The sequence below is a fragment of the Solanum lycopersicum genome, chromosome 7 (assembly GCF_036512215.1).
Source record: "Solanum lycopersicum chromosome 7, SLM_r2.1".
Taxonomy (NCBI): domain Eukaryota; kingdom Viridiplantae; phylum Streptophyta; class Magnoliopsida; order Solanales; family Solanaceae; genus Solanum; species Solanum lycopersicum.
Window position 1 is genome coordinate 37967496 of NC_090806.1, and position 22760 is coordinate 37990255.

Consider the following 22760-nt stretch of genomic DNA (forward strand, 5'->3'; position numbering starts at 1 on the left):
TGATGCACATAATGAAATGAATGATACCAAAGGTGGTGGGATAGGATAATCAAAAGGTGATTTAGATTCAAGTAATGACATTAGGTCATTCTTGGTCATTGCACAATGAACTTGATAAAAGTCTTAAATTACTAACTAGGTATAGCTGGTCTTTACACTGGACTATGAACGAAATAAAATGGAGTACGTATGAATGAACGAAGTAGGCTTTTTGTTTGCTAAAGCAAACTCCCTAGTTGAGGTCCCATATGTTGAGCCATCATTTTTGGGAAGTCTTATTGTTAAGTCCATGATTTCAAGGTCTCATGGCATATGAATGAATGATATGAAAGATGTTATGTTCTACATGCAATATGATATGTGCAAAGTGTAAGATGTTATTTGCTATGTGCAAAATGATAAGTATGATGATGCATGTTATTCTCATGGCATAACTTTCCTATTCTAAATCTTGAAAGCTCACTGACTTTCCTATTCCAAATTTGTAAAGCTCATTTACTTTCCTAATCCAAATTTGGAAACTTTCCTAATCTCAATTTTGCAAGTCCACTGACTTGACTTCCAAAAATCATGTTCTCATGCATGTCCTTAGTGTGTTCTTGCATATACCATTACTTAGTACAAGTGTGTACTAACCCTATACAAACGCTACTATTTAAGGTGCAGGCACTGGTGGACGATAGAGCTACAGATCATCACTACAATTATCCGGACGTCCAACATTCATCTGGTTTTGGTAGGTCCTCATGCTTTCGAGGATGCTGTTGTTTTATATTGTAGTTTCGTTTTAGAGTTCAGATAGTGGAGCATGTTCCACTAGTGTTTCTTTACTGTTTTTATTCAGACTATGCATTGGTTCCATTTTGGCAGTTATACACTTAATAAGAATTGGACTATTTCTTTTAGTTGCTTCTCTCTTAATGTTAGATGGTTGATGGTGAACAACTACGTATTAAAGAGAAATTTCATAAGTATGTTTAAGAAACAAAAACTTTCAAATTTTCTGCTAAAATTAACCTATGTAAAGTAAAAATAATGTAAGTAGGCTTGTTTGCGACCTCTGAGAGGTCAACGACGACGGTCTCGTCTTGGGTCTAGATTTTAGTCGTGAAAAAGTTATTATCAGAGCCAGATTAAATTACGAGAGTAATTAGTTCACATCAACCACATTGAATAGTTTTTAAGTCATGTTAGTGAAGTACACCACTATCCTGGATTAGAAACAGCATGATGTGGAAAAATTACCCTTCTTCTTATCTTATCGTGCTTTTCCTAATGTCTGAGTTCTTGGTGTTATGAGCGTGTCTAACATCAATACTTATTGTTTTTAAGAGAATGAAAACTTGGAGAACTAAGGGTCAGAGAAGGGGAGGAGCAGCTGCAAGGGGTAATCAAAATCCACCCCAGGCTCCAGCTGAAACAGTAGCCATGCTAGTTAACCTAGCTGGATTGACTGATGGTGAGGTGAGGGCATCTCTGGATCATATGGTAAAGGCCATTACGATACAGGCTCAGGATATGAATGCCCAAGTAAATCGGAATGATGTTCAGAGAGAAAACCCACCGGTTCACAGCATGGCTGACAGGCTGCGAGACTTCACGAGGATGAACCCTCCAATTTTCACAGGGTCCAAGACATTAGAGTATTATCAGGAGTTTGTGGATGAAGTACATAAGATTCTTGTGGCTATGGGGGCCACAGATACTGAGAAGGCTGAGTTTGCTTCCTATCAGCTCAAGGATGTTGCACAAACTTGGTGCAAGATGTGGCAAGATAGTTGTGTTTTGGGTGGAGTGCCAGTCACTTGGAAGTTGTTCAAGACAACATTCTGCAGAGGTTCTTCCTAAGATAGATGAGAGAAGCCAAGTTTGAGGAGTTCATCAACCTTAAACAGGGCTTTATGATGATCAAGAAGTATTTCCTAAAGTTTAATAAGTTATCAAGGTATGTTATTTTTCGTATTATTTAATAGCAAGAGTGAGGAGGGTACTCATCCTTGTTGAAATTATCTAGGTATGCTACCTCCCTAGTTTCGAACAATAGGGATGAGATGAGCAAGTTCCTCACGGGAATCATTGGAGATCTGGAGGAGGAGTGTCGGTCTGCGACACTCCATGATAATATGGACCTTTCCAGGATAATGGTGCATGTCCAGCAGGTAGAGGACAAACGCAAGAAACGAGGTGTTCATGATGTTAGGAGGATCAGACATCAAGATCAGGCAGGTCCAGCCATGGAGGCCACAAGAACAATTTTGGCTTCTTTGAGAAGCCCAGGTTCAAGAAAGGGCAAAAAAGTTACGGGCATTCTAACTCTCAGATGGGTACATCACCTAGAGGAGGAAGACCTGAATCTAAGAGGGGAAATGGCGGTGAGATACAGCATCCTAAGAAGAACTGTGCTGAGTGTGGCCGAGCTCACAGTGGAGAGTGCAGATAGGACACTTATGCCTGCTTCGGTTGTGGTAAGAGTTGACAAATGGTCAGAGACTGTCCACAGAACAGAGATCGGGCTGGAGGTAATGCTCAGCCTAGGCCTAACCCACTGTGTGCAGACGCAGCCAAGCCTCCCAAGAAGAACAAACTGTATGCCCTGAAGGAAAGGGAGGAGCAGGAGAAGTCCGCTGGTGTGGTCACAGGTATGCTGCAAGTATTCCCAATATCTATTTATGCTCTACTTTATCTAGGCTCTACGCTTTCTGTTGTGACTCATCTGCTTGCTCTTACTTTTGGAATACTACTTGAAGTTCTGCATGATCCTATAGTGGTAAGTACACCTTTAGGAAAAAGTTCAAGAACTGATAGTGTTAAAAAGGATTGCCCAATAGTTGTATGTGGTAGGACTGTGTGTGCGGACTTGGTTGAACTACCCATGCATGATTTTGATGTTATCATTGGCATGGAGTGTCTTCACAGTTGTTATGCTTTCTTGGACTGTCGTAGTAGAGTGGTGAGATTTGGTTTTCCTAATGAAGAAGAGTTAGTTTGGGAGGGGTAAAATTTGAGTCGTCCTAATCCCTTGATTTCAAATCTTAAGGCCAATGAAATGATGTCCAAGGGGTTACAATGTCATCTTGGGAGTGTTAATGATTTAGATCATGACATTCCTTCCATAGACTTAGTGCCTGTAGTGAATGAGTTCCTAAACGTGTTTCCTGAAGATTTGCCTAGAGTCCCTCCCCTTCTAAAGATTGACTTTGGTATCGACTTAGAACGCAATACTAAATCAATCTTAATTACTCCTTATAGAATAGCTCCAACAGAATTCAAAGAGTTGAAGCTGCAGTTAAAAGATCTCACTAATAAGGATTTCATTCAGCCGAGCATGTCCCCATGGGGCATTCCAGTGATGTTTTAAAAGAATAAAGATCGAACCTTTATAATATGTATCGATTATCGGCAGCTCAACAAAGTCACTATAAAGAATAATTATCCACTTCCCAGAATAGATGATTTGTTCGATCAAATCCAAGGGTCTAGTTTGTTCTCTAAGATTTATCTTCATTCAGGTATCATCCACTTAGGGTTAGGGATGGAGATGTCCCAAAGACAGCCTTTCGTACCCGTTATAATCATTATCAGTTCTTAGTTATGTCATTTGGTCTCACGAATGCACCTATATTTTTATGGATCTCATGAACAGAGTTTTCTATGAATACCTTGAGTCTTTCGTCATAGTGTTCATTAATGACATTTTCGTCTTCTCTAAGACCAAGGAAGAGAATGAACAACATTTGAGACTAACCTTGTAGATACTTAGACAGCATTAGTTGTATGCCAAATTCAGCAAGCGTGAATTCTGGTTGAGATCAGTGACTTTCCTGGGTCATGTTCTGTCCGATCAGGGTTTAGAGGTGGACCCTTCGAAAACTGAGGCTGTTAAGAATTGGCCAAAGCCTCTTACTCCCACTAATATCCTTAGTTTTCTGGGATCAGATGGTTACTACCACAGGTTTGTGGAGGGTTTTTCTTCAATGCTGCCCCACTGACAGCTTTGACAAAGAACAAAGCCATGTTTGAATGGAGGGAGACTTGTGAGAAGAGTTTCTAGGACCTCAAGGACAGACTCACATCAACCTCGATGCTTACGGTGCCTAAGTGTGGTGAGAATTACACTGTCTATTGTGATTCATCTAGGGTTGTTTTTATGCAGGCTGGTAAGATGATAGTCTATGCTTCTAGAAAACTCAAGATTCATGAGAAGAATCATCCCACTCTTGACCTGGAGTTGGCATTTGTGGTGTTTGCACTGCAGCTGTGGAGGCATTATCTGTATAGAGTGCTTGTGGATGTGTTCACACATCTGTGGAGCCACTATTTGTATGGAGTGCTTGTGGATGTGTTCAAAGATCTTAAGAGTCTCCACTACGTGTTCACATAGAGGGAGTTGAATCTACGTCAGCGGGCATGCTTAGAACTCTTGAAGGATTATGACATGAATGTGCACTACCATCAAGGTAAGGCTAATGTTGTAGCTGATGCTTTGAGACGGTTGAGTATGGGGAGTACAACCCACGTTGATGATGTGAAGAAGGAGTTAGTGAAGGATGTACATACACTGGCCTTAATGGGTGTGCGATTGATGACTTCTACTAGTGGGGGTGTTTCAGTTCATCCTAGTTTTGAATCATCCTTGGTAGTTGAAGTCAAGAAGGGTCAGCATCTTTATCCTGTGTTGATGGAGCTGAAGGACTCAGTGTTTTTAAAATGAATGAGTCTTTCGCTTTGGGAGGTTATGGCATACATAGATACCAGGATAGGCTGGGTGTACCAAATATGGATCATTTATAGACCAGGATTGTGGCAGAGGCCCATTGTTGCAGATATTCCATATATCCAGGTTCCACCAAAATGTATCATGATCTTAAGAAGATATATTGGTGGGATAGAATGAAAGACATTGCAGAATATGTGGCTAATATCCTAATTGTTAGAAGGTTAAGGCAAAGCATCTTAAGCCTGGTGGTCTAACTCAGATTATTGAGGTTCCATCTTGGAAGTGGGAGGCCATTAATATAGACTTCGTGGTTGCTCTTCTGAAGACTAGAAGGACACATGACTTCATATGGGTAATTATGGACAGATTGACTAAGTCTTCTGATGCTATCCCTGTGAAGTCCACCTACAGAGCATAGGATTGTGCGAGACTTTATATTGATGAGATTGTGAGGTGACATGGGATCCCTTTGTCTATTATTTCATATATAGGAGCTCAATTTACTTAACATTTTGGATATCTTTCCAGAAAAGCTTGGGCATGCAGGTGAAGCTTAGTACTGCCTTTAATCCTCAGACTGATGGGAAGGTAGAGCGCACCATTATGACATTGGAGGACATGTTGAGAGCGTGTGTAATTGACTTCAGAGGTAGCTGGGATGACCATCTACCTTTGATAGAGTTCTCGTATAATAATATCTATCACTCCATTAATGGGATGCCACTGTTTGAGGCACTGTATTGTAGGAGGTGTAGATCTCTAGTTTGGTGGTTCGAGCTTGGAGAGTCATCTATTTAGGACCAGGTTTACTTGAAGATATAACCTATGAAAGGAGTGATGAGATTTGGTAGAAAAGGGACGCTGATTCCGAGGTTTTTGGGCCATATAAGATCCTACAGCACGTGGGTGAGGTGTCCTATGAGTTAGCATTGCCTGCGGAGCGAGCTTCTGTCCATACAGTCTTTCATGTCTCTATGTTAAAGAAATGCCTAAGTGATCCAACATCGATTCTACCTGGGGAAGGTTTGGGGGTTAATGAAGCCTTGTCTTATAAGGATGTACCTCTTCAAATCTTAGACAGACAGGTCAAGCGGCTGAGGAACAAGGAGATTGCCACAGTGAAAGTATTGTGGAGAAATCATCTTGTTGAGAGTGCTATGTGGGAGGCTGAGGCCGACATGAGATCCTGCTACCCATCTTTTCAGCTCTTGAGATTAGATTTCCCCCTCTTATGTCTATTTCTTTATCTCTCCGTATTTTGTTGCTATTGATTGACTGTGCATAGTGTTACGTTATGATCTGATTGGCATTACGTTGTATAGTAGTAGTGTCATTCGAGGACGAATGTTCCTAAGGGGGGATAATGTAACAACCCTAATAAAAGAATAGGATAAATACTTAGGATGATTTATTTATTATATAAAATCTGAAATTTTAAGGACAAAATGTTCCTTTCAATAAGATAATTAAATCAGGTTTTTATTTAAATTAATAAGGAGTCCTAGTTTGACTGACTCCCAAACTAAAACTCCTATTACTTTACTACTCTCTCTCACGATCTCTCTCACGTTCATCATTCTCTCACTCACGTTGGTTTTTGCAAAAAACAACTTCAAGAACTGAAAATACATCCAGAGTTCTTCACACTTGAAGAACTCACATGAAATTTTATGAAAAACAAAGTAACCAAAACGTTATGGCAAAGAGAAGATTCCGTCGAGTTGGCTGTGAAACTTAAGGTGAGTTGGACATGTTTTGGAGAAGTATTTGGGAAGAAACTTCATGTTTGAACAAGAAAATTAAGGTATGGGTTTCTTCTATATTGGTCCCTTTCCCAATAAACCCCCTACGATTCAAGATATTCACTTCGAAACTAAGGTTATTCCCCGTTGCATGTCCTTTTCACTAGCTCCCAATAATTTCGTAGGTTGGATATTGTGTGCCGGTAGATTTAGGCATGTATAATGTTTTTGTATTGAATGTGAATATGTTTATGTGCGTAAAATAACGAAGATGATAATAAAGGTATGATCCAAAAATGAGGTGTGTGTGTGCACGTTTGGCAGTGTGTTTTGGCCACTGTTTTGGAGACGTGTAAGGCATGTTATTTCTTGTATTTTATGTGCTAAGGTTGTGCAAAAATGTAATGTTCATATCAGATGTGAAGTCATTGATTTTGAGAGAAAAACTCTTGATAAAAGTAACTACTAAACTACACCTAACTATACACTAAAACCTTGGTGAAATGCCCTAAGAAACAAACATAAAAAGGTTGATGAAAGGAAGATAAAGCTAGGATTTAGTTTCAAGATTTGTGTACTCTGGTTTCGGTCAACAATGAGGTTAAAAATCTAGGATTTTAACATGAAAATAAAATAAGTGAGGTCAAGGTGAATTGAACCCAAGCCCTCACATGTTAAGGAGGCTAAAAAAGTGAAGGTGGTTAAGGAATCGAACCCTTTAGATACTGGTTTCGCGAGAAAAGAAAAGGAAAAAGGGGCCTGGGTGAATCAAGCTCGCAAACTGGAGGAGAAAGAGGAGAAAAATAAATTAAAGAAAAAAATAGGAGGCGTGGATTTCGGAAACACGACATCCAGGCACATGTGTAAGGGGAGAAAAATAAAAAAAAAGAAAACTTGAGGTTTGGGATTCGAACCTACGACCTCTAGGCTGGAAAAGGAGAAGGCTAAACAAATTATGAAACAAAGTGAGGTTGTGGGGGTTCGATCCCACAACCTCACTGCCAAGGCGCTTAGATAAGGAAGATTTAATTAAAAATAATATAAGAGGTTGTGGGGGTTCGAACCCACAACCTCCCAACCTCTAGCGAAGTTAAGTTCAAATAAGGAGGTTGTAGGGGTTCGAACCCACAACCTCCTTATTCTAGCGAAATAAATAACAAAAATACAAGGGGTTGTGGGGTTTGATCCCACAACCTATTGGTTTGGGCAAAAATGAGCAATGAAATTCTAATGAAAAATATAAATAGGTTTTGGGAGTTCGAACGCACAACCCTTCGGCCAACTGAAGAGGAAGACTAAGTAGAAAATTAATTGAAGAAAGATATGCCCCAAGAAGGCCTTTTCAAAGAAAGCACAACTTGCAGGTGGTGCATCTTCATCTATACCCTTGTTCTACAAATCGTAACATGTTCTAGCAATACCTTTGAGTTGATAAGCAAAAAGTTCAACTCTATTAGTGTCAGCAACATGCATCACTTCGAACACCTTTTCAGTTTTTTAGTTAAGTTCTCTAGATTCTCAATAGTTCTCGAACCAGCAAAACTTGGGGGATTAATCCTCAAGGACTTACAAATCTTTGAAGTGTCGGCCCCTTTGTATTGAGCTCTTTTTTCTAACCAACCTGATTTCCTAAGGTGACTTAAGAAGTTTAACTTAGCTTATGTAGGGGTATGGGACTCTACCTATGCCTTGCACTAGTTTGCCTTGAAGGAAGCTTTTCAAGGTTGTTCTTAGGTATGAATATGCTTATCATGGTACATAATATGTATATGATGATCTTGCAAATTTATGGTGTTTTATGATGTTGAATTCACTTATGTTTATGTGTTTGGTCTCTATGTCCAAAGCATGATGAAGATATGTACTCCTAAAGGATATGTTATGTGAAGTTGGATATTAGTCATGGTTCTTACTGGGTTTTTTTAAAGTGTGTTGATTTGCTTTTTGGCTTTTTTGAGGTTTCTTGTTGTTTTATGAATTAGAAAGTTCCTTCATGACAAAAATTGTTGTACCAAACTAAAGAACCCTTGCGAATAACTAATACTCGCATCACCCTGTCACGCTTTTTGTTTCCCTCAATATTTTTTATTTTTATTGTTTGAAAAAAAAAAGAGTTTTTCCAATTAAAGTAACGTTTTGAAAAGGGATAATTACTATTTAGAGTCACCACTTGGAATTGAGTTTTGGTGTTCCAAGTCACCTTATTAAAATCCCTAATCAAAAGGAAATTTGACTCTATTTTTATTGGTCTGCGAACTAGAAATCCGGGTAAGGAATTCTGTTGACCGAGGAGAAGGTGTTAGGCACCCCTCGAGTCTCGTGGTTCTAGCACGGTCGCTTCATTGACTTTGATATGACTAGACTTAATTTTGAATATTATATTATTTAACTTAATAATAAAAATATTTTTTCACTTTATTCTCTCATTTATTTTAAACCTTTTAAAAATCGTCTTATTTATTTTAAATCTAATTAAAATTATTTTATTATTTTCGATTTGTGTCCATTCAAAATTTGAAACACTCATATTTATTTATTTATTATTTAGTATTTATTTTATTATTATTATTATTATTTATTTATTTATTTATTTATTACATTTTTTTGGTATATATATATATATATATATATATATATATATATATATATATATGTTTAATGTTATTATGTGTAGAATTTATATAGGTGCTTAATAGTTAGGAATTAGAATTTGTGTAGAAAAAAGATTTTTAGAGTTCAAGTTAATTTAGAATTGTATTTTTTTTTATAAAAAAATTAGATCTAAAATAAGAGGTAAATTTTATGAAATTTATAATTAATTCTAGCAAAAAAAATCTAAAGAGATTAAGACAATTTCTTTTTAAAAAAGTTTTTTTTCTTTTATTTTAATTTTTTTTCCTTTCATTTTTCTTTTTGTACGTTTTTAGTCACCCATTTTTTTATTTTTTATTTTTTATTTTTTATTATTTTTTTAACAACATTCTGTTTTTTTTTTTATTATTATTTTTTAATTTTTTTTTAATTAGCTCTTTTTTATATATATAATATTTGTTTTACTTTCTTTTAGAAGGTTTATTTTCAATATTTTTTTACGTTCTTTTCTTTTCTTTTTTCTTTTACCTTTTTCTTCAGTAATTATATATTTTTATGATATATTTTTTTATTTCCACATTTCTCTTCTCATTTTTTTTCGATTTTTTATTTTTTCACGTTTTTTCTTTTTTCACTTTTTTTTTAATTTTGTGTTTCTGTTTTTTTAAAAAATTCTGTTATTTTTTTTTTCTTTATGCTTTCCTTTTTTATTAATCTTTCCAATAATTTGTCTTTTTTTTCTTACGTTCTATTTTATTTAATTTTATATTTGTATTTTTTCATTTTTACTTCTCCCTTTTTTCTAATTTTTTTTTTTTTGCGTTTTATATCCTTTTTCTTATGTTCTTTCTTCTCTTTTTTTTCTATTTCTGTTTTTTAAAAAATTCTGTTATGCTATTTTTTATTATTATATTTTCATGCTTCCTTCTTATTATTTTTAAATTCTCTTCTTCTCTTTATATATTTTCTTAATTTTTATTTCTGTTATTATTATTATTATTATTATTATTATTATTATTATTAGTTTATAATAATAATCTCTAAATGAAATTTATTTCTCCTTTTAATTATAATTCTACTTAGATAATTTATTTATTTTGAAAAATCATTTATTAATTATTATTTTTATATCCTAATCTAACAAGTCTACAATAAATTCAATAAAAATCTTCTAAAGTGAAAATAGACGGAAAGATATATTAATCTATTCAAATTCAACAATTCAATATCAGGAAGCGACATAAATTGCAAAATGTATCTAAAAAAATAATAATGATAACGTAACAATAATCAATATAATACATGTGTTTTGAAGTATTTCATACTATTGGAATCAATGAAGGGCTGTCTACATATCCTCTTAGGAATCAGGTCGAACGTAGTTCAATAAATTTTTAATTTTTTTTAGAAATATAATGGAAAAATTGGAAAAAGAATTAGTTCATGTTTGATAATGTTTTGACTTTAGTTGGTACCAACAATTAGTATTATACATATAAACTACATTCAACGACTTTCAAATAAAGTTGAGGTCAACTTTGAGTAATTTATATAGTTTCAAAATTGTATCTCAAATATATTTAAGGAATTACAAGATCAATTTATCTTGCCAAAATTAAGGGATAGAATTATTTGTATCCTCATGTTTCAAATGCACTCTCAATATATGAAAGTCCTACTTCACACAATATAATAATTTAGATTGTAGGACATTTTTGAAAGTCACTCCCACTCAGAAAGATATTCAATGCATGGGATTAAGATACCATATGCTTGGCCCTCATGTAAGCATCCACTAATATGATAACATAAAAAATGAGATCAAATAGGACTTGTCATTGGCTTGTAATGTAGTCTTAGAGAAAGGTAGGATATTCATTTGAGATAAAGTGATTATTTCCTTCTTAGAATTCGCACGATGCTTTTGATATTTTTTTTTCATTTTTGCATTTGACCTTTGTTTTCTTGTAAGGTCTTTTTCTTCTTCTTTTTTCATTTTTTTGATCTTTTCTCCTTTTTGTTGGAGATTTTTTTTTCATTTTCCATTCTATCTTTTTTTTTGGGACATATTTGGTCTTTTTCACTTTGTTACTTAACTTAGGTCTTTGATGTTATATAGATATTTCATAGTGCGCTCAAGGAGGTGGGATAAAGGGATTAGTGCATTTATACACTCAGAAGGTATATGCTAAGATGTGGTTATTCAAATAAAAAGCTTTTAGGGTCGAAATGGGAGTTCTGTAGATAAATGTCATTCGGTAGGCTTGAAAGACACAATCGATTCAAAGAAAGCCTATAATCTTTTCTCAAGTTAAATGTTGCTCAAAATTTCGTCTCAACCAACATGCGGGCCCAGTTCTAGATCAGCAAAATCATGACTTTGAATTTTACGTCTAAAGCTCACCACACAATGCATTTGAAACAATGAAGTCAAATTTATTTTATACATAACTTTAAACAAGATAATTTCTCAAGTATGACATAAATGTATTGAGAGATGCCAATAGAAGTCTATAGGTCACAACAAAGTTGATCTGTTATACCAAATAGTTTAACACTTTTTTTTTCTTATTCATAATCCTAAGCATGTTGTTACCAACCAAGTCAAAGAAAAAAATCTATTTTTTTTGCCCCAATTTATGTGACTAGAATTTTTAGGATTTTTTTCTCCGTTGGACCGAACCTCACAATTGGGTTGCCTACGTATCTTATTAAAATAAGAATCAGGTCTAACGTAGTTCTAAAATGTAAGTAAAAATATATTTTCTTAAGGACAAATTCCCTTTTTAATATATACACATTTAATTTTTAAATAATAATTAAGATATTTTTTAAATTTTTTAATTTTAAAATAAGGATTACCGAACCCAAGGAGGTTGCCTACGTATCTCATCAAGGTGAGAATCAGGTGTGCGTAGTTCGTTCAGATTGAACACTTAAATAATTTTTGTTAAAAATTTGTTGACAAATTCAACTCTTTTCTTCGTTTAAAGTGATATATAACAACTTTTACAATTTCTTTTTGTGAACTTTACATTGTAAAAGAAAAACTTTTTTTCTATTGTTCTGATTTTAATTTAAAATGGTAAATTGAGTTAGCTATCCTAGATAGATTCGATCATATGTAGAGTATTTCATCAAATCATATGTAAATGATTCAAATAATGAAGTCTACTAGGAACAACCATATTTGGTTTCAGTTACCAAGCTTAAACTTGTGGAAAAAAGTATCTAGACTAGTTTTAACACGAGCACACAACTCGAGTTAAGGAGTAGCAATGTACCGGTAGCAGCGCTTTCTCGCTTTGTGCATGGGTGCTCCCTATCCTAAATATTTGTGATTAAATATCCTTCACCATGGAGCGAAGATCCACTGGCTATCTTTACAAAATTGGGGTGCGCAGTCCCAATTCCCATAATTATATTAATGAATACTCATAATTGTGTGCAAGAAAACATTTTATATACCATTCAAATAATATTAAAATAAAAATAAATATACAATTAGCACATTAAGAAAATAAATACAATATCCAAAAACGTAAATAAATAATTTATAGTCATACATAAATTAATATATAAAGCTCGAATTCTAGTTAATCCCCAGCAGAGTCGCCATCTGTCACGCCCCTTTTTTTCCCTCAATATTTTTGATTTTTATTGTTTGAAAGAAAAAGAGTTTTTCCAATTAAAGTGTCATTTTAAAAAGGGATAATTATTATTTAGAGTCGCCACTTGGAAGTGAGTTTTGGTGTTCCAAGTCACCTTATTTAAATCCCTAATCAAAAGGAAATTTGACTCTGTTTTTATTGGTCTGCGAACTAGAAATCCGGGTAAGGAATTCTGTTGACCGAAAGTAAGGTGTTAGCCACCCCCTGAGTCCCGTGATTCTAGCACGATCGATTCAATGACTTTGATATAACTAGACTTAATTTTGAATATTATATTATTTAACTTAATAATAAAAATATTTTTTTACTTTATCCTCTCATTTATGTTAAACCTTTTAAAAATCATCTTATTTATTTTAAATCAAATAAAATTATTTTATTATTTTTGATTTGAGTCCATTCAAAATTTGGAACACTCATATTTATTTATTTATTTATTATTTATTTTATTATTATTATTATTATTATTTATTTATTACACACACACACATATATATATATATTTATATTTAATGTTTTTATGTGTAGAATTTATATAGGTGTTTAATAGTTAGGAATTAGAATTTGTGTAGGAAAAAGATTTTAGAGTTCAAATTAATTTAGAATTGTATTTTTTTTAATAAAAAATTAGATCTAAAATAAGAGGTAAATTTTATGAAATTTATAATTAATTCTAGCAAAAAAAAATCTAAAGAGATTAAGACAATTTCTTTTTAAATTTTTTTTTCTTTTATTTTAATTTTTTTTTCCTTTCATTTTTCTTTTTGTACGTTTTTAGTCACCCATTTTTTTTATTTTTTATTTTTTATTTTTTTAACAACATTCTGTTTCTTTTTTTTATTATCATTATTTTTTAATTTTTATTTTTTTAATTAGCACCTTTTTTATATAATATTTGTTTAACTTTCTTTTTAAAAGGTTTATTTTAAATATTTTTTTACGTTCTTTTCTTTTCTTTTTTCTTTTACCTTTTTCTTCGGTAATTATATATTTTTAATATATATTTTTATTTCCACATTTCTCTTCTCATTTTTTTTCGAATTTTTATTTTTTCACGTTTTTCTTTTTTCACTTTTTTTTTTAATTTTATGTTTCTATTTTTTAAAAAAATTCTGTTATTTTTTTTCTTTATGCTTTCCTTTTTTATTAATCTTTCCAATCATTTGTCTGTTTTTTTTTCTTACGTTCTATTTATTTAATTTTATATTTGTATTTTTTCATTTTTATTTCTCCCTTTTTTCTATTTTTCTTTTTTGCGTTCTATATCCTTTTCTTATGTTTTTTTTTTTCTATTTCTGTTTTTAAAAAAAATTCTGTTATGCTATTTTTTATTATTATATTTTCATGCTTTCTTTATTTTATTTTTAAATTCTCTTCTTCTCTTTATATAATTTCTTAATTTTTATTTCTGTAATTATTATTATTATTATTATTATTATTATTATTATTAGTTTATAATAATAATCTCTAAATGAAATTTAATTCTCGTTTTAATTATAATTCTACTTAGATAATTTATTTATTTTGAAAAATCATTTATTAATTATTATTTTTATATCCTAATCTAACAAGTCTACAATAAATTCAACAAAAATCTGCTAAAGTGAAAATAGACGGAAAGATATATTAATCTATTCAAATTCAACAATTCAATATCAGGAAGCGTCATAAATTGCAAAATGTATCTAAAAAACATAATATTAATAATAACGTAACAATAATCAATATAATACATGTATTTTGAAGTATTTCATACTATAGGAATCAAATTTTAATAGTAATATTATTTAAATCACGCGAGAATTTATAGTTATCTCGTTGTGAAAATTGATAACACAAAAGCGAGCTGTTATCCACGAATTTGGAATCACGATCAAAGCTCTATCTCTAACCTAATTCTCAAAAGAAATAACTCATTTTTCTTCTCTTTGTGTTTGCTCTCTATCTCCCTGTATTTCTCTCTTTTCCTCTTTGTATCTGTGTATCTGTATGTTCTCTATATTTCTCTCTGTATATTTTTTTTATACATCTCCCTTTTTCTCTCTGTATTTCTTTGTATATTTTTTCTTCTCAACTGAACGTGTTTTTTATAATATTTTTGGCTGAGAGTCTGGTGCTAATTAGAAGGAACATAATAGAGTGGTATTAGGATTTAATTTGAAATATTGTTGAGGAAATTATGGTTGAGAAATAATTAAATAATTATCCTACTAAATAACAATAATAGGAAAATTAGTTTTTGGGAGTTTGAGGTTAATTAAGATAAGGGAAAGGTAATTGGAATATTTAGGACTCTTTTTTTTTCTTCTTCTACCATTATTTTTAAACTAATTAAAAGTTGAAGATTTAAAACAAATACCATAAATTCATAATTTTTTATTATTAAAGTAACTTACACAATTTATTTATTTTTATTTATTTTAAATATAACTTTTTTTTAAAAATTGGTGTTAAATCTTTATATTTTGGTTAAAAAAAATTAGGTGTTCACACACCCATTCAACAATGTTTTGGTATCTTGTTTATGGGGAAAGACACTCTGATAATTCAGTTTCGATCACCATCTGTGATAAATCTTGATGGTTAAAGGTGCACAGAGAAAAGTGAATATCAATATTGACTTCAGACAGCATTGTGTAATAGTTAAAATAAAGGAATAAGTAAGTAGGTGTAGCAATGTTATGTGATGTGAATAGTCCAATGAAAAGCATAAGAGAAAACTTAAACAGAGTGAAAATTTACAACTTTAGATGCGGAGTGAAATATTTCAAAGATAAGTCTAATATTGTAATGTGATTGCAGATGAATGATTAATATTTACCTAATTTAACTAGAAAGTTCAAATGTGAGACTTGAGTTTTTAAAAAATTCGCTTGTATCAGAAGAGGAAACATGGCATACCTTTGGTCTTGGTCAAAGTTGAATTTATATTGGGAACGATGTTGTGCTTGTGGTTGATATAAATATGGAAATCTCGACAATTTGTGTTATTTGGAAATTTTTTAGACGCTGGATAGTTGCATGGAAAATTTGATGTGTTTTCAGTGAAAGCATGACATCTGTCAAGTGAAAGTGATGATTATTCCCTGCATGGTATTTGTTACGGGAGGGATGTGTAGTTAGGGTTTCTTTTCTTTTCTTTTTGAATTAAGGGTATTTGCGTAATCTTTTTAAGTTTTAAGTGAGGGGTATTTGCATAATCTTTTTAAGTTTTAAGTGAAGGGCATTTACGTAAGTTGATATTTCTCTTTTGGAGTTCATGCTGCTTTTAATGTAGTAAAGATATAGCTATGATTAAAAAAGTCTTGTTTATAAGCATGGAATTGAGATAGGGAGCATGAAGGGTCATTTAATTTAAACCTCTTTATAAAAATAAAAAAGGGTCAAAATTACCCTGGAACTATGAAATAGCTCATATATATCATTTATTTATGTTTGGGATCAAAACTATCTTTGACGTCTATGCTTTGGATCACAAATAACCTTAACAAGTTATCTTTGCCATTATGTGCTGACATGATAGTCGACCTAGACAGTCCAATATGACAAAAATCTCTTCTTCTCAATAATGTTTTTATTCCTTGTTGATATTTATCACAATTTCTTTTAAGAAGAATGTCAGAAATAGTTCTTTCATTGTTCTAGTTTGATTATTATTCGGACTTGAAAGTTCCAATTGCAAAGTGCTCTGAAGTTTGTTTGAGACAGTAACTTTGTGTTGAATGATTAAGTTCATTGTTTGGGTTTTGATGTCATCAAAACTGAGGTATTGGTGGTCAATAACATAGACGGCAAGGGTAGTTTTGATCTCAAACATAGTTAAAGGATATATATGAATTATTTCGAATAGTACAAGGATAATTTTGATCCTTTTCCGTTATAAAAAGGAGAGAAATACATACAAATTTGTCTTAACTTGGCAGCACAACATACTTTGGCACTTAAACTAGACGGGCATTTAAATACTCTCCTTAATATCTTTGAAGAGATTTTGTTTCCACCCTGAGACTAGAATTGTTACGCGCCGAGCCTACACCCTAGACGTAACCGACAATCGAGAAGCATTACTAACCCTCAAGTGAACCTTCATCCTGGTTGACTACAAGAGAAAGACTAATTTAAGCATACATAAGCATAAAATTGAAAAAAATATTTAAAAATAGTTTACTGAATCTCAAACTCTGTTGAATATACTAAATATGAAACATAAGTTTTAAATAAATATCTCAAAGTGAAAGACTATTTAAAATTGTCAATCTATGAAGCCTCTATTATAAAAACATGTGTGTCAAAACAAGACCCATGAGTCCTCAATGGATCTACTACTTATAACTCATAAAAATATTTTGGTCCAAAATATAGGGACGGATTGAAAATTTGGTCCCTGAAAGTATAATATAAGGACAAGGTTTTTCGCTGGTGCTTAATTCCTGATTGATTAACGTAAGGTAAAAATACTTGTCGCTAAAATAATAGATATGTGGTCCTAGTACTAAATTGGTGGTGGAAATAAGGCCCACCCCGTAAATAAAAATAAGTTGAAAACCTTTCTGGATCAAACACTACAGCACAATAAATTCTTCATCCCTCAAAACTCCTCTTCAGTGAACCCTCTTCTCTAAAACCTAAATATACAAGCTTAGCTTTCTCTGTACCAATGATTCACCACTTGAAATCTCGATTAATGGGCGACATTTGTAGTTCGATCTATTCCAAAGAAGGGTCAAAGCTTTTATATTTGTAGTGGTTGACGCTAAATTGAGATGCAAAACATTGCATCTGCGATTTCGCAAATTGGAAGAAACCTTCATGTTTCTTCTATTTCACCTCTATGAAATTCTTCAATTCATTGTGGTAAGCACTTACTTATATTAGGGTTTTCGATTAAATGCTTCTAAGAAATGGGTTGTCATATGTAGTTGTGGTTCATAAATTTCTTTCCTAACATCCAAAAGTAACTTCAAGGGTATGCATTAGTGTTTTCCCAGAAGCTTTTTAGTATAATTTATTCTATTTCCTTTTTATTGTTATATATGCTAATTTTGTGGTTATGATTAGGGTCTAGATAGTAGTTGACCGGGGAAACAATTTGACTGATTAAGTATATGTGTAGAAGTATTACGACGACAGAATATTTATGGTGAACATTTTCTGCCATGAAACTTTTGTTACAGAGAGGTGTCAAAGTCATATCTTTGAAGGTTGTTGCATTAATAGAGGAATTTTCAATTTTTCTGAAAGACGTTGGTAAGAATTTATTGGTTTAGGTTAATTTCTAACTGATAATTCTAAATTGTTAAATAGTACAAGAATAGTTGCTGAAATGAATAATCTTCAACTAAATAAGGGATTTGGCAATAATAATCTGTATAGGGTTTGCATATTTGGATGTTCATGGCAATAATAATCTGTATAGGGTTTGCATATTTGGATGTTCATATTACTTAAAATCATTGAGATTATAGAATTGCTCTACAAACAAATATTTTGGCATGGTTGATTTAGGCCTATGGCCCCTTTATATATATGAACTAGTTTGGCTAATCTTATATGAGCTTAAGAAATGTGAACTGACAAAAGGAAATCTTAAATAATTAAAACATGTAAAAAAAATTACATCAAGGTTATCATTGAATATATTGTAGCAGTTATTATGCTTCCAATGCAAACTTTTATGAAAGTAACTCTTCATAGGATTAAAATATATAAAAAGAGCACACAAGTGTTGTTCGTATTTGTGTTGTGTCTTCCATTATGGATGAGAAAGTGTATGATAGGAAGTAATGCATAACGCGAATTAATAAAATTTGGGACTGATGGATAATAGAAGAGTATATTATGGACAACACCTTGTGATATATGAATTCTTGATAAGTTGAGGTTGATATTTCAAAGGAATGGTAATTTATATAACCAGTATAAGGAGGGGACTGTAAATATTTTTCTCTGTATTAGCTGCACACTGCATTTCTATCATTGGTGAGATGTATGGTTTAATGAGGAAAACAGAATCTACAGTAGTTATGCTGGAATTCCTCTTCATTTGTAATACATGGAAGGTTTTTCAGTATCTACAAATTTGTGGATATGGAAATGAACTTGGCCAATCTAGAGGACATGTTAGCATTCAAATAGTTATGTTTTTAGTGGGAAAATATTTTCGAGCTATGTAATTGAAGAAGTGTTTTATTTTTGCACCTGATTCATAAGAAACAGAACACAAAGAAGGCTAGAAATGTTAGTAAACTATTATTCGGTTAGCTCTTATTGATTGAAAGCAAACACCACACGAAGTAGGAGAGTTTGAATGCGAAAGCAGTGTACTCAGACCTCAGGAATAAGGTATACTTTTAGTGCGTTATCTAAATGAATTTTTGTTTTTGATACGATATATGAACCGATTCTTATATTTGAAAATTCCAAAATCTATTTGAAACCCTTCCCAAGTTGTTCTAATGTGAATGAAATCCAAATGAGAGGAAAATTCCATCATAAATGTTTGGTTTTAACTCATTGCTGTTCTGCAATTTTTCGCAAAACCAGCTGATTTATCTCTAAATGTGGCTCAAGTAGTCTAAATTTATTTTTCTACCGGAAGAAAAACCTTATATTTTGCAGATTATTGTGAAGAAACTTAACAGGTCATATTTTGTTTTTACAGAAAACTTGCATTAGTTCATGAGTACATGTTTATCATTCATCTTCTCTTAACCTTTTTATTTTTCTCAAGCTAGTAGTCCATTATTTCATATATACAACATCATAGAAATTTTTTTTTGTTCAAGTTTAAAACAAATTGCGATTTTGCAGCTTTAATGTATATAAAGATTCTCGTAACTTTCGGCAGTAACTTGTATTGGGTCTATTCTAGGTCATAAAAATGGGTCTTATTTTTATCTTTTAGCAGTTTTATATGAACTTCTTAACAACTTCCATTATTTGATTTATTTATATTTTTGGTAGATTATGTTTTTTCTTAGTAGTGTTGTTTCTTTCAAGAATCAGCTAAGAATACGAGCTGAAAGATGCCATTAGTTCTAAAATGATTTTTCTTTAAGTTTTAAGTTGTTAGAGATGACACCACTTGTATTTGTTTAATCATATCTTCAACATACCTCCTCACATGCAATTTTAGAATTTTCGAATCAAATATGCATGTCAAGAATTGATCGATTATAAAATGGTAGAAATGTACATCTGTCCTCTCTTAATGAAATTTATGAAGTAGGTTTGCTTTCATATATGATGAGACTGAGCTAGTGACCTGACGGCAATTAACTTCATGCTTAGAATTGTCTGATTAAGTTACCAATAGATCAGTCATATATGACGCTACTTTCTATATATTGTTTTTTTATGACTACAAATGTATTTTGCTAACGTGAGCAACATCCTAGTCAAGAGTTAGATGCTTCATTCCAAATTGGTTTTGCTCAGTTTGCTCAATATCTTTTTCCATCTACATCTTCTAGGTTTACTGATAGAAGTGCTGATGCTTTGATCTGGAATTCCATTTCTGTGTTTGATCTTGCCTCTTAGTTTGATTTTTTCACTGATGTGCAATTTGGCACGTTGGAATATACGTAAATTTCTATTTGAGGTTTGTTTTACCTATGTATGACATAGTTTTGTATGTGTGAACTGAGTTTGGGACTTTTTTGTTCCTTATGCACTGCAGGAAGTTGCGGTATTGAGGTTTTCTGTTTGAAGATCAGCTCTCCTCCATGGACTTGAAACTAACTAGATTTGAATTTGCTCGAAATGGTTGTTGGACCTTTCTCTTATAATATGAGAACTGCTAACTGCTGGTTTTGGAATTCAAGGAGCCTAAGCAGATAAACAAATAAGACATCATTTACATCAATATTATTTGATAAGGGTGCTGATTTTTTCTTCTTTGTTTTTCGTGAAAGTGATGTGCAAATAATGACGTGACTGATGTATTATTGTTTATATATATATATATATATATACACACACACACGCGAAAGCAGATTATTGGTATTCTGTATAGTATTTGATTATTGCCTAATTACTTGTATTATAATTTCAAATATAGAAATTAAAGAAGCATATCTACATAAAAAAAATTGACATTAAGGACCAGTAAATTAGTTCTTGAAACCTTTAAGCACCTATTGGTCTTATATGTAAGGACCAGTGAATCTAGTCCCTAAAATTAGGACCAGATTCTTAATGGTCGCAAAATCTCTTAAATCTCTTAAATCAGGGACCACAAATTATGATCCCAAAGCGTTTCAAGGACCAGTTCAAGGCTGGTCGCAAAATAAAGTTAAGGACCAGCAATATAAATGACTTCTAGCGACGACAATTATAGGGACGGGGTAACGACCAGATTTTTCAGTCGATAATGACTTTTAAGGACTAGAATCTTAGTTTTAAGGACCAGTTTTCCCTTTTTTATTGATAATTTTTCTTGTAGTGCAAGGAGGTCTTACTCAAAAGCTCACGAGCAGGTGAAATGATCTCAACAAACTCTTGTCGAGGATAATAAAAACATGTATCTGCATCATTGGAAGATGCAGGTCGAATGTCATCTATACATTGAATGTTCAAGTATGTAATATACTTAAATAACAAAATTGTTGAATGAAAGGACTTCAATAGATATAAATATATACTCTATTGGATGTAAAGAAAAAAAGAAGGAACTCATTAAAAGTTTAAAAAATACTTACTCATCTCTGAACTCAACATATTAAGTGATATTATTAAAAGAAAGATTCTGAACTATATTTGGGAGATTTCTAATCGACAACCATCACTATGAGCGATGTGACGATACAATATCTTGCCCACGTTGTCAGAAATGCCCTATACTTACATCTAAAAGTATGATTGTATACCCATGTTGGAATACATGGTTTATGAAGAACGTGAGTTGTCTGAACTAATCCCCATATCGATGCTCAATACTACTCCCAATAATATATACTCATTCTCAATGTTTAAAAACATAATGTTCCTATGATTTGAGATAATTGCTCAAACTATCCTCTCAAAAGAGATAACTTCTCCTCAAATATCTTTGAACTCGATAATTCATTTAGAAATCAAAGTTTCTCTTTTGTCAATGTAAAAATAGATATCTTCTAGAATACTTAGTTCCTTTATACTCTAACTCAATTAATACTTGAAAAATCTTTCTAAGAAATATATCAAAATCGTACTGTAAAATGATCATTGATGACTCGGGAAGTCACATACTTCATAAACATTGATGTTATCTAGATACTATACTTCTTAAACATTGAATACATACTCGATAATCATACTAATCATGTTTCAAGAAACTCTTTTTCTCAAAATTATCTTTACTTCCTCAAAAACTCGGTTTAAAACTTAAGTTTTGGCTTTAAAAAGCTTCTAATGATTTATAACTTATTTCATAGGGTTCATGAGGGATTATGGATATGAACGAATCAACTCAGGGATCTTAATAGCAATGTAGAAAAATTAATACCTTGAACCCAAAAACTCAAGAACTCAAAAAATTAGAATTCAACGATACTACTTTGTTAAATAATAGTCAACTCAAAGGGATCATGTTAAAATATACACATGAACGAATTTACTCAAGAATCTTAATACATAACATATTAAAAATTAATAATTATGAATAGAATTCCAAAAAGAAACATGAAATCAAGAACTCAAAATCAACTTATCTCTAGAATACTCAAATCTAGAAGGGAAATCCTAGATTACTCTTTTATTGATCTGAAAGTAGATGTAGGGTGTTAGGACAAACTATTCCAACACTATAATAGCCTTAAATACATTAAAGAACAATCTTCTTGAAGAAGAACTTGATTAGAAACATTGAAACCCTAGCTTGAAGGAGAACAATTGAGAAAACTTGTCTTGAGATTCATCAAATTAGTTTCATGAAATCTCTATGACAAAAAAAATATGATTTTCATTAGTGATTCATAATTTTATTTAGTGATTTGAGTTAAAAAGAATGAAATTCTCAGAGTAAGACTTACCTTGAATAATAATTAAAAAAGAGATGGA

General features: G+C 32.0%; 1 long non-coding RNA gene across 1 annotated transcript; it reads left to right on the forward strand.

Moving 5' to 3' along the window:
- Positions 1 to 17082: 17082 nt before the first annotated feature.
- LOC101264643 (uncharacterized) lies at positions 17083 to 20726 on the forward strand. The gene is made up of 2 exons (XR_182930.5): positions 17083 to 17576; positions 20401 to 20726. It is a non-coding gene; the product is annotated as an uncharacterized lncRNA (long non-coding RNA).
- Positions 20727 to 22760: the final 2034 nt, after the last annotated feature.